We start from the raw sequence: 12700 nt of genomic DNA, 5'->3' as shown, positions 1-12700 counted from the left end.
TTTTAGTAGGTCCTTAAACTAGATTAATTCATATGAAAGAATAAAAGCCTAATTAAAACAAAATCTCTTGGGGCGCCTGGGTGGCTCCGTCAGTTTAAGTGTCCACTCTTGATTTTGGCTCAAGGTCATGATCTCAAGAGTCATAGGATTGAGCCCCATGTTATTAGGCTCCTTGCTCAACAAGGAGTCCCCTTGAGATTCTCTCTCTCCCTCTGTCCCTCCTCACCCACACTCATGTTCTCTCTCTAAAATAAATCTTTTTAAAAAAATCCCTGAATTACTAAATACTTGTAAAAAGAAATAGAAGGTCCTTATTCTTTAAATGAAATGATAATCAAATTAATCTGTTTCCAGATAAAAGGATTTAAAAGAATTTAATTTATAACATTACTGATTCAAGTATTAAGATTAAAGTTGATCCTTGAATAGGTTAAAATTCCAGTTTACTTCTGTACACACCTAGAAATCACTTTCTTCACAGCACTGCACAAGATTAACTAAGCCCAGTCCACATTCCACTCTCAAATTCACTACAGTCACTCCTACTAGCCTGTTCTGTCCTTCCCTCTCTTCTCCTCGCCCTGAATCCCAGATCTGATCTGCATGGCAAAACTCTGTTCCACATATTAGACTGCACACACCCAGTCCGTCAAGTAACTGTGTTCTGGGCCCTCTGTGCAGCTATGTGACTCGGTCCTAGCTACAAGAGAAGACAAAGTCTGTTGGAAACTTCTGAGAAACACTCTCATTCCCAATAAGAAAAGCAAGATAGTTTCAAAATATCCTGAGTCTTGTTAATACCACGCAATGTTCACCCAGAACTCAGGTCAGTAAATACACTGCATTAAAATGTATACAGACTATGTACTACTTCTCTTGGGGGCCAGAAAACTTCCAGTGTTAGATGTGGGTATAACACCAACATGTAAACTCCATGAGGACATGCACTATTTCATTCAACCAATATTACTGAATGTCTGTTATGTGCCAGGCTTTGTGCTGGCCAACAAGGTAGACTAATGTCCCTGCTCCTAAAACATAGTTGGAACTCAATTAATACCTGCTGAATTAATGAACTGCAACTTCAAATAAATAATTACTGAACCAAAAATATGGTAAAACAAACAATTTTTAAATTGTAAAACTTGTAAGTTTAACTGAAACTAGTATTTAGATAATTTTATACCTTGCATCTCTAGACCAAGCAGTTTTTGCTAAAGGCCTGAATACACACACACACACACACACACACACACACACACACACACACACTTCTTTTTTTGATACCAGAGAATATTTAATGCGAAGAGCACTGCTAAGGGGATCCCTGGGTGGCTCAGTGGTTTAGCGCCTGCCTTCAGCCCAGGGTGTGATCCTGGAGTCCTGGGATCGAGTCCCACATCAGGCTCCCTGCATGGAGCCTGCTTCTCCCTCTGCCTGTGTCTTTGCCCCCCCCCCTCTCTCTCTCTCTCTCTCTGTCTCTCATGAATAAATAAATAAAATCTTAAAAAAGAAAAGAAAAGAAAAGCACTGGCAATCAATCATACTTATTATAAATAAACTGGAGAATTTCTGATGTCTCATCAAAAAATATATGTATGCTAACTATAGGAGAAAGTACCCCTTCGGTATTAATTTTGCTGTACCTCTAAGGAATATGTTAAAGAGTACACTAAATACAGAGAAGTAGTCAATGAAAATTTAAATCAAAATTCAAAATCTGATTTTTGCCCCCTCCCCCCATCCCGGCCACAAAAACTATTGTGAAAGGTAAAAAAGGGAAGTCGGGAGCTGGAAACAAAACAATGAGTATTTTTTTTTTTTTTTAATTTTTTTTTATTTATTTATGATAGTCACACAGAATGAGAGAGAGGCAGAGACACAGGCAGAGGGAGAAGCAGGCTCCATGCACCGGGAGCCCGACGTGGGATTCGATCCCGGGTCTCCAGGATCTCGCCCTGGGCCAAAGGCAGGCGCCAAACCGCTGCGCCACCCAGGGATCCCAACAATGAGTATTTTTAATTATTCATGAATTTTGATATCCTTATTCCCCTATTCTCCCTCCAATTACCATGACCAAGAAGAATGAGTCACATGACTGTAATTTGGACATCTGGTAAGAGTGGCCTAAAACTCCCAGACATTTGATCAAATTTACATTAGCCTACAAGAGAGTCTGGCAGTGGGAAAGATTAATACTTAAAAGAGATCATCGAGAGACCAGAGATACTAATATAGTTTAACTGTAAGAGCTAGCTACAGACAGAATGAACAGAAACCTGAAATAAAGGCCTCCATGTGTTTTTGAAGTTCTTAGCTCAAGATTAAGAAACTGACCTCAAACCAAAAAGACCCAGAAGTTCAAATCAGGCCTAGAAAGTTACTTGTCTCTACCTCCCAAACTGGCTACTGGTGCTCATCTCATTACAGGCAGCCCCTGGAAAAGGAAGCCCCCTGGGAAGAGGAGAGGGAGGGTCTGCAAACTTCCTGATAACTACAGTAGAAATCAGAAGGGCAGGTCAGTTAGAGGAGATACAAAGTACACATACACACACGAGAGAAAAGCCTCCATCAGATGGGACCTAACACACCTCAATTTGACAGTCCATGCTGTTCTCTCCCTATTAAACTCCTAGTGGCCTCACATGTGATATTATATATGCAAATTCTCTGATACATATAGTGTTGGAAGTAACATAAAAGCCGATTATATTTTATTAAAAGCAGACTATTCTCTTGAAGAAAAGGAAAAAAACAGAAGCTGAATAATGAGCAGAACTAAAATTACTCTACACAAAGTTCAGCACAGTAAATGCCTTGAAAAAGGTCACTCAGCAAAACCAATAGAGGTGTTCAGAAGGAAATTCAGGTCTCTGACTCTGTTTTTGTCTTCACTGGTTAACCAAATGCTTCTCTGAACAGTGAACAAGACTCACAGCTGAGAGGGGCGCCTAGGTGGCTCAGTCGGTTAAGGGTCTGCCTTCAGCTCAGGTCATGATCCCATGGTCCTGGGATCGAGTCCCACATTGGGCTCCCTGCTCAGCAGGGAATCTGCTTCTCCCTCTCCTTCTGCCTCTTCTACCTTCTTGTGTTCTCTCTCTCTCGCTCTCTCTCTCTCAAGTAAATAAATAAAGTCTTTGAAAAAAGAAAAGAAGACTCACAGCTGGGGAATGGCTAACAGTGAGAATAGAATGGACCAGACAAACCACAAAAAGGAGACTTGGCTAAAATTTCCCAGGCCAGTGCTTGCTAGCTCTACTTCCTTATCTGTTAAATAGGGAATATACAAAGATTGAGAGCTTGTTGTGAAGATGAAATGATAATGTACATAAAATAGGGCACCACACAAAATAAAAAATTTTCAGGGACTAACTGAGCCTTCCTAAGGGGAGAAAATTAAGGTGTATGAATGATCAACACTTTATCGAAAATAACTAGATAGTCCTAAGAAGGAAGCACGTGGCCTCAGAAGCCAGACTGCTAAGTGTGAGTCCCAGGTACATAGCTAGCTTGGGCAAGTTATAGAACCAATTTATGCCTCAGTGTCATCTAAAAAATGGAGATGTTAACAACTGCACCTATCCCATAAAGTAACTGTGATTATTCAATCAATTAATGCATGTAAAAGTTTATAGTACAGTAGACCTCAAAGCATAGTCGTTATTATTGCTTTAATAAACCTCTTAGTAGACTGACGATTCTTACTGCCACAAGGATGATTCCCAGCCCTTCAGTACTTGAAACACTCATTTTTCTTACCAAATACCCTTCTAACCCCTCCTAGCAAAGTTATACAGTAACTTTTCTTTAATTAAAGTCTATTCCTTTAATAATTATTTGATGGGGGCAGCCCCGGTGGCCCAGTGGTTTAGTGCCGCCTTCAGCCCGGGGTATGATCCTGGAGACCTGGGATCAAGTTCCAGTTCGGGCTCCCTCCATGGAGCCTTCTTCTCCCTCTGCCTGTGTCTCTGTCTCTGTCTCTCTCTCTCTCTGTGTGTGTGTCTGTCATGAATAAATAAATAAAATCTTTTAAAAAAAATATTTGATGGAATGGAAGAACATTGAGTTTAGAGAACAATCAAAAGGCTAAGAAAGAATCAGTGTGATGAAGAGCCACCATGAGAAACTTTAGAATCAGCAGGAAGGCACATAAACATAGCCTTTGTCCCCCAAGGGAGTGAAGAGTCTTCTTCCTTTCCCCCAGAGGCCTGGAGAAGGGTGGCTGGCAAGCTGTAGTGACTAATGTCTCCGGACCCCAGGGAGGCTGCCTTTTGTGCATCAGTCACCAAACTTGAACTTCCATCCAGTCTCCTCAAAGCCTTCAACCGAAGGTGTGATCTTAAGGCTGGATGCTTTGGGGGTTTTGCTGCTTTATCTTGCTATAGTAAGCACACAGGCGTTTTTTAAAGCTTTATGTCAGACTTTGAAGACTCCTCGACTATAATCACACGTGCTGTACAATTAATTCATTAGGACGTTTTAAGACTTTAAGGCCCTGGGCAGCCCCCGGTGGCGCAGTGGTTTAGTGCCGCCTGTAGCCCAGGGCGTGATCCTGGAGATCCTGGATTGAGTCCCATGTCGGCTCTCTGCATGGTGCCTGCTTCTCCCTCTGCCTGTGTCTCTGCGCCTCTCTCTCTCTCTCTCTCTCTCTCTCTCTCTCTCTCTCTCTCTGCATCTCTATGAATAAATAAAATCTTAAAAAAAAAAAAAAGGACTTTAAGGCCCTAACAGCAGCAGATTATCAGTTGTAAATGTCAAGGACCCCTGGACAGGCTCTACCCCTCAAAATCACTATAAGCACCTGAACAGCATCATCAAGTAAAAACCAGTCCCTCAGGAACACCTCCCAACTCCTGGGCAATGCTGTTACCCTCTGAGGCATCCGTGGGAAACTGCCTATGGTGACCGTCTACTGAAACTTCGAGCCATCATGTCACGGCCCAAAAACCTAAGAAGCGTGCTGAACATTTAGTAACAATGATACAAGGAAGAAGGGTAAGTTATTTAGAAAAAGAATAAATTATTTAGAAAACAACTCATCAGTAGCTTTTAAAATAAGTGCTTCCTGGAAAGGAGTAAGTCTCTGGTTACTCCGAGAGATAGGTTGGGACACATGCTACATCTGTACAATAATCCAGTGCAAAACGTTAAATAGGCATAAAGGAAAAAAAAAAGAGCCTGTTATGCTAATTAGGAAACTAAGTGTAAAGCAAAAGCTCAACTGGCAGAACAGTCTACTACCTGCTATTCTAGAACTCAGTGGGATGCCCGGCAGCTTGTTGTCTATTTGGTATTAGAATTTAGTTGCAGCTTGTTGTTTGCTTTTGCAATACCCACACATATTAATCTAAGTAAACTTTCTCTGAAAACTAGAAGTGCTTATGTTAAACGTACAGAAATATTTGGTTAAATCTCTGCTCCTTTTATACAACAAAAAACAATGAATGCCCCCCCTTCCACTTTCATATTCTTCCTCTAAAAACAATGTTTTTTCCTACCATTAAATTAAGTTAATTTAAATAGAGTATTACAAAGATTGCCAGTTTTCCAAGATTAGCATTTATCAATTCTACTTTCTAGAGAGTACAAAAATATCTACATAATTTTCAATTCTTAATAATGCTATGCTACATTAATTTTCATATTGTATAAGAAAAAATAGTTTTTACAAAATATAAAACTTCTTTTAGCCTTGGATAAAACTCTAACTGCAACAGGTGCCTGAAGTCATCAAAGCTGACTGATAAGAATTAAAAACTTTATTTGCAAATTAACACCACAAGGTAAGCTGGAGGCTAGTAAACGGTTACTAATGTCTCTTTCAGAGGGGCAAAATTTCCAGCATCATCTCTGAAAACTGCTCTGATTTATATTCTAAAGTGTGAGATGGGGGCAAGGGCAGAAGAAGGTTGTTATTTTAATTGTTGTATTTAAACTGTTGAGGGGCACCTGGGTGGCTCAGTGGTTGAGTGTCTACCTTCAGCTCAGGGAGTGATCCCAGGATCCAGGACAAATCGCACATTGAGTCCCACATCGGGCTCCTTCAAGGAGCCTGCTTCTCCCTCTGCCTGTGTCTCTGCCTCTCTCTCTCTGTAGCTCTCATGAATAAATAAATAAATCTTTAAAAAAAATAAACTGTTGAGAAAATAAATGAGCTAGCTGGTTAACACACACACTCAGGAAAAACATCACCAGCAAGAGAACAACTCTAAGCACACACTGTATCATTAATATTTTTCTTCAATATTTTCTAACAATTTTAAGTGAGATTATAAGTGCAGTACTATCTATTCTCTACTAAAGCATAAAGTATAAAAGAGAACTCAATTTTTCTTTTCTAAACTCACATTAAATCCCTCCAATCATTTGCAGATAAGCACAAGCTCAGCTACATCATTTGGACCTGCATGGGCTCAACCAGATGATGACAAGACAGGATACCAAGTCAGTCCTTGCTGATCAGGAAACCCAATGCTTTCAGAGGCCTAATGTCAAATCTAACTACCAAAAGTCATGAGCTTACTTCAAATTCGTCTAAAAGCAATCTTTTAAGAAAAGAAAAAAAAAATCAGGAAGCCGTTCAAACAGCAGAGTCCTACTCTTACCCAAATCTTTAACCCTCATGCACTGTTAGTGGGAATGCAAACTGGTGCCGCCACTATGGAAAGTAGGGAGGTTTCTCAAAAAATCAAAATAAAACTACCATATGATCCAGCAACTCCACTTCTAAGTATCTGAAACAAAACCACCACCTCAAAAGATATCTGCACTGCAAAGTTCACTGCAGCATTATTTCAATAACCAAGACATGGAAGCATCAATGGATCAATGGATCAAGAAAATGCGGTATATACATACACAACAGAATATTCTTCAGCCTTGGGGCAAGCGGCGGCAGCGCAGGCTGGGTCAGAGGCCCCAGGCAGGTCCTGCTGGCATTCCCAGGGTGGGCCGTCCCATCCAGCCAAGTGTGTGCCCTACTCCAGTGATTCCCCGGCTCCTGGTTTGGCATTCTCACTGGCCACCTCTTTCCTGGGAAGATGTTCCTGGTGGGCCTCACAGGGGTATTGCCTCGGGCAAGAGCTCAGTGATTCACGTGTTCCAGGAGCTGAGCTGTGCAGTGACTGATGTTGATGTCATCGCCAGGCATGTCGTCCAGCCAGGATACCCCGCCCACCGGCACATTGTGGAGGCCTTTGGCACCGAGGTCTTACTGGAGAACGGTGACATCAATCGCAAGGTCCTAGGGAACCTGATCTTTAACCAGCCTGACCGGCGGCATCTGCTCAACACCATCATCCACCCTGAGATCCGCAAGGAAATGATGAAGGAGACCTTCAAGTATTTCCTCCGAGGATACCGCTATGTGATTCTGGATATTCCCCTGCTGTTTGAGACCAAGAAGTGCTCAAGTACATGAAGCACACCGTGGTGGTGTACTGTGACCAAGACACCCAGCTGGTGCGGCTGATGCGGCGGAACAGCCTGACCCGGAAGGATGCGGAGGCCCAGATCTAGGCCTAGCTGCCCCTGAAGGACAAAGTCTGCACGGGACGTCAAGTCCTGGACAACTCGGGGGAGTGGAGCACCACCAAACGCCAGGTCCTGCTCCTGCATGCCGTGCTGGAGCGCTCCCTGGACTACCTGCCACTACAGCTCGGGGTCCTGACCGGTCTAGTGGGCATTGCCAGCTTCCTCTACACCTGCTTACCCGCTACCTCCTGCCTTCCCCCTAGCTGGCCTCTCCCAATGTGGGAGGCCCCGGGCCTCAATCTTAGAGGCTGAGGCACAAGCCTGTCAACTCTCTCTCTCTCTCTCTCTCTCTCTCTCTAACTCTGGGCTGAGCATGGTACTGGGCCAACCCTTCTTTGGAGTGTATCCTGTCTGAGGCAGAGGAACAGCCCTGTCAGTGGCACTCGTCCCTACCTTTCCTAGGGCTCCTCCCTCTGGAGCCACCCACAGAATGCTATTCACAATGGGGCATGAAAGCAGTGGTAGGAAATTGTTGTAAACTTCTTGTGGGTGTAGGTGAGGAACACGTCAGAGTGGCCAACGGTACTGTTCAAAGCTGGGCGGCTCCCTGGACTTGAACCCTCTCCAAGCCCATGCCCCATCATGACCCACACCTGCTTCCTGAACTGGGGAAATCATTTTGGACCAAGGGCCACCACCTTGGGACAGCATTCTCCCCCAGGTTGAAGCCCTCTGCAGGATGCAGTGAGGCCCCCGCTGTAAGTACTGCTGTGGCAGGGCCTCCTGTGGGCTGACCCACTGCCCCCAACCGTGGCATTTCTCTAGCACTCCCCACACCCACTCACCACCTGCCACCAGTTGCCTCCCACTCTATGTCCTCTGCGCCCTGAACTCAGTAGTCCACATGCACCAGGCTGTTTCTCCCTCTGTGCCTTCCGTGTGCTGTTCCCTCACCTAGAATACCTTTAGTTTTTCTACAGCTGGGTAACTCCCAGCTCAAGCACCACCCAAAGCCCCAGACTGGGTCAGGTGCCCTGGGGACTACTCCCTCCGTGTTTTAGTTTAACCCACAGAACTGTAATCAGCCAAAAGCTGGTTGGTCTCTCCTACACTGTAAGCCACTCGAGGGCAGGAACTGTGTCTCGTCCATCTCTGTGTTCCTGCTGCAGAGCCTGACTGGCCATTGGTGCTTAATAAAATAAAGTGTGTTGATCTGAAAAAATATATATATATTCTTCAAATAGCCTCAGAAAGTAAGGAAATCCTGCCATTTGCAACAACATGGATGGGCCTTGAGAGCACTGTGCTAATGGAAATAAGAAAAAGACAAATGCTGTATGATCTCACTTACATGTGGAATCTAAAAAAATCAAATTCATAGATTCGGATTAGTGGTTGCGAGACATGGCGAGGTAGCCAAATGGATAAAGGTGGTTAAAAGGTACAAACTCCTAGTTATAGGATAAGTAAATCCTGGGGATGTAATGTACAGCATGGTAACTGCAGTTAACCATGTATTGAGGGACGCCTGGGTGGCTCAGTGGTTCAGCATCTGCCTTCAGCTCAGGGCATGATCTCAGGATCCGGGATTGAGCCCCGCATTGGGCTCCCTGCAGGAAGCCTGCTTCTCCCTCTGCCTATGTCTCTGCCTCTCTCTCTGCGTCTCTCATGAATAAATCAATAAATCTTTTTTTTTAAATGCTATATTGTATATCTGAAAGCTGCTGAGAGTAGATCTTAAAAGTTATCATAAACAAAAATGTGTACATATGTGAGGTGACAGATGTTAATTAAACTTATTGTGATCATCATTTTGCAATATAAACATACATAAATCACTCAGTTGCACACCTTGGACTAATACAATGTTATATGCCAAATGTATCTCAATAAAACTGGTAGGAAAAAGGAATTTTGATGTTGATACCCACAGTTACTCTTAAAGTCAAGGACTTGGTTATTTTCTCTCTCTAGTCTCAGTTCCAAATAGACACTCAATAATGTTTGGAAAGAAGAGAAAAAGGAATGAGAACCTAACTCTAAAGCTGAGAGATTTGTTTCTGTGAGAAAGGAAAATCTATGCAGGTCAAGATAATGCAGAGTGCAGAGTAATAATAAACAGTTACAAGCAAACAAGCTGGTGGCCTACGTAGAAACTCAGAACAAATCCTGGGGAAATTAAGTTTCAATGATAAAATCTAGCCACAGGTATTCAGGAGTTCAAGGCACCAACTTAATCATTACATAATTGGGGGAAACAGCAAGGATCCAGTTATTGGAAACCTTATTACCAAGGTCAAAAAGACTCAACACTAGGACTGACCTTAAGGTTGCACTAGTGAGTTACTGCCACACTTAAGCAATTCATGTCTGTATCTCCTTCGGGTTGAAGATTATTCCCAGAGTCTGGGAAGAAGCTGGCTCTCTTAGCAGGATCTCAGTAAGCAAATGAGGTTATAACTGTAGAAGTGGATAGCTGGATGAAAATGACAAAGTCCACAGAAGGAAAAGGAGTCAATTCTCAGGTGATCTAAGTTGGTTGCAGCTTGGTTTGTGATTTTTAAATTATCAGATTCTCAAGTCTGAGGCTGCCTTTCAAGAAAAAAAAAAAAAACTAATCATTTTCAAAAGCAGAGTACCTTTCAGGATAAACTAAGAAAAATGACAGGTAGATCCACATACCCTACAACATAAAGGGAAAGGTAACTAAACACACATTCCCAAGCAGAATTCAATTCTCCTTGAAAATGACCACAGCACCTTGCAGCACCTTCCAGAGGAGCACTCCAACCCACCAGAGCCTCCAGGCCCAGCCCTGCCTCAGTCTCTAGGACTTGGCGCCCTGCCTGGCTGCAGTAAGCAGGCAATCTATGGTCTGCAGAATGAAATTAGTGGGGATAGTTCTGTCATCTCTTCAGATAGTATTGGAGTCTCAACTTTCAGTACTTTTCATAATTATCCTTTAATTTAAAGGAATGCCAAAAAACTAAAATAATTATTGAAAAGCATCTCAACTCTGAAAATCTGATGCCATGTTTTACAAGTTTAGAAAAATATAATGTACAAAATATCACATAAGAGACCAAAAATTCTTGCCTAAACAAAAGACTTAACATTCATAAACTCCAACTAAAAACTACTAAGAACCTGTAGCTTTTGCACTTTAATCCATATGCTAAATAGACATGGTTAATCATAGGTATCTTTGGCAGTATTTTTTTTTTTTTTAAGTAATCTCTACACCCAACCTGGGCTCAGAACTCTGAGATCAAGAGTCGCATGCTCTGCTGACTAAACCAGCCAGGCTCTCAGCTTTAGCAGTACTTTGTATTTGTGGCACAGCTGTTATATCTGATACATAATACATAAAAGTCCATTTTAAAAGAAATTACTTTAAGGGATCCCTGGGTGGCGCAGCGGTTTGGCGCCTGCCTTTGGCCCAGGGCGTGATCCTGGAGACCTAGGATCGAATCCCACGTCGGGCTCCCAGTGCATGGAGCCTGCTTCTCTCTCTGCCTCTCTCTCTCTCTCTCTCTCTCTCTCTCTCTCTCTCTGACTATCATAAATAAAAATTAAAAAAAAAATCTTTAAAAGAAATTACTTTAAAATCTGACCTATTATATATGTGACACAGATTAGCTATTCTGCTGCACTATTTAAATAGCTGCTACATTCACAGCAGTTACCTACAAAACACATGATCTTTATGTGCTGGCACTAAATGTCTAACCTCCAAGGGCTAATTCTAGGCTGATCAATTAGTACACAAATCTCCACCCTCGCCCTCCATTCATTTAGCTCTGACCATTCTTAGCATCTACTACATAGAACTCCTTTTATTGAGGTATACCAACTTTTATGACATGTTACCAAGTTATTGTGACATTACTTTAGTGTTTAAAACAGATACAATGACAGCCAAACAAAGAAAAATATCATCCCACTTGGGAAGAACTGTGAAAATGGAGTTAACGACAAAGATACAAAAAGTGAAAAAAGTAATAATAGTAAAAGCACAATCAAATTTACATCAACTTTGTAACTTTTCTTATTTATAGTTAAGATCAAGGAAAGAACAGAAAACCATTTCATAACAATAAAGCAGTATAAGAGAAAGCAGCATCATAAATCAAAGCTGTAAAAAATAAAGTAAGCAATTATTCTGTGCTCATTACAAAATACTATGCTGGAAAAAAATAGAGTCGAGATTGTAATTTGCTCTTATAAAGCAATAATTCACCATACATACAGTCTCTGCCTACAAAGAAGCCAAGAAGAACACTCTTAAGCAGAGTTTCCAACAGAAGGGTTTGTTCATAAGACATTAATGCAGAGAGAAGGAAAAAACCCTCAATTTGCTAATTAGTTGAAACTGTTTGTCTGCCAATTCAACTGGGAAATGGTGCATTAGAAAAAATACCTACCACAAACAACTTGTTAACAGAGTCACTGCATTTGCAACTAAAGAGATCATACACAACTATAGCCCTGGATAACAAAATAGAAGAGAAAGAGATGTTTCTTTTAACAAAAGTAATCCAGCTAAAAATAAATTATGAGGGAATGACAGGATCTCTAATAAAATTAATGGATCTGTTGACCATCAAGAACAGCTTACATCAATCACAAAACAAAAGACAATCTGAGGGGCACCAAGGTGGCTCAATCAGTTAAGTGTCTGACTTCAACCCAGGTCATGGTCTCAGGGTCCTAGAGTCTTGGGATTGAGCCTTGCATCTGGCTCTGTGCTCAGCGGGGAGTCTGCTTCTCCCTCTTCCTCTGTCCCTCTCCCTGTTTATGCTCTCTCTCTGCAAATAAATAAAATCTTTAAAAAAAAAAAAAAAAGACAACCCAAAACATGTGTTCCCTGATGGAAGAATATAACATCAACTATGAAAAAGTCTTGGGCGGGGGGGAGGGGGGGGGAATCAAACCAGAACTGGATGGAACTTCTATCCAATAGAGAAGTCAGAGGAACAAGATAAACATCACTATGGTGACCTCAACTTTTACTTCACACCATACATAAAAACTCAAAATGAAGCATAAACCTAAATGTGAAAGCTAAAATTAAAAAAATTAAAAAAAAAAAAGCTAAAATGATAAAACATCTAGAAAAAAAGAGAAAATTTTCTTGGCCTGGGATTGGCAATGATTTTTTTAGATATGACCCCAAAAAAGGCACGAACAATAATTAAAAATTCAACAAACTGAGATTTATTCAAAG

At 41.8% G+C, this 12700-nt stretch overlaps 1 protein-coding gene and 1 pseudogene across 6 annotated transcripts in view; one reads left to right on the top strand and one right to left on the bottom strand.

Annotated features, from left to right (window-relative positions):
• The window catches only part of SFMBT1 (Scm like with four mbt domains 1), a 119605-nt gene that overhangs the window by 64036 nt on the left and 42869 nt on the right, over positions 1-12700 (bottom strand). The window contains exon 1 of one of the 6 annotated variants that reach the window (XM_055342907.1): positions 6859-6969. The exons of the other annotated variants lie outside the window; for them this stretch is intronic. The gene's annotated coding sequence lies outside the window, so the exon portion shown is untranslated. Of the gene's footprint in view, positions 1-6858; positions 6970-12700 lie in introns of those variants that run through there. 6 annotated transcript variants of the gene reach the window in all.
• LOC129521460 (dephospho-CoA kinase domain-containing protein-like) lies at positions 7041-7736 on the top strand (annotated as a pseudogene).

This window comes from Nyctereutes procyonoides, unplaced genomic scaffold (assembly GCF_905146905.1).
Source record: "Nyctereutes procyonoides isolate TBG_1078 unplaced genomic scaffold, NYPRO_anot_genome, whole genome shotgun sequence".
Classification (NCBI taxonomy): domain Eukaryota; kingdom Metazoa; phylum Chordata; class Mammalia; order Carnivora; family Canidae; genus Nyctereutes; species Nyctereutes procyonoides.
Note: the sequence above shows the minus strand (reverse complement) of the source record. Positions and strands in the feature narration are given on the sequence as shown.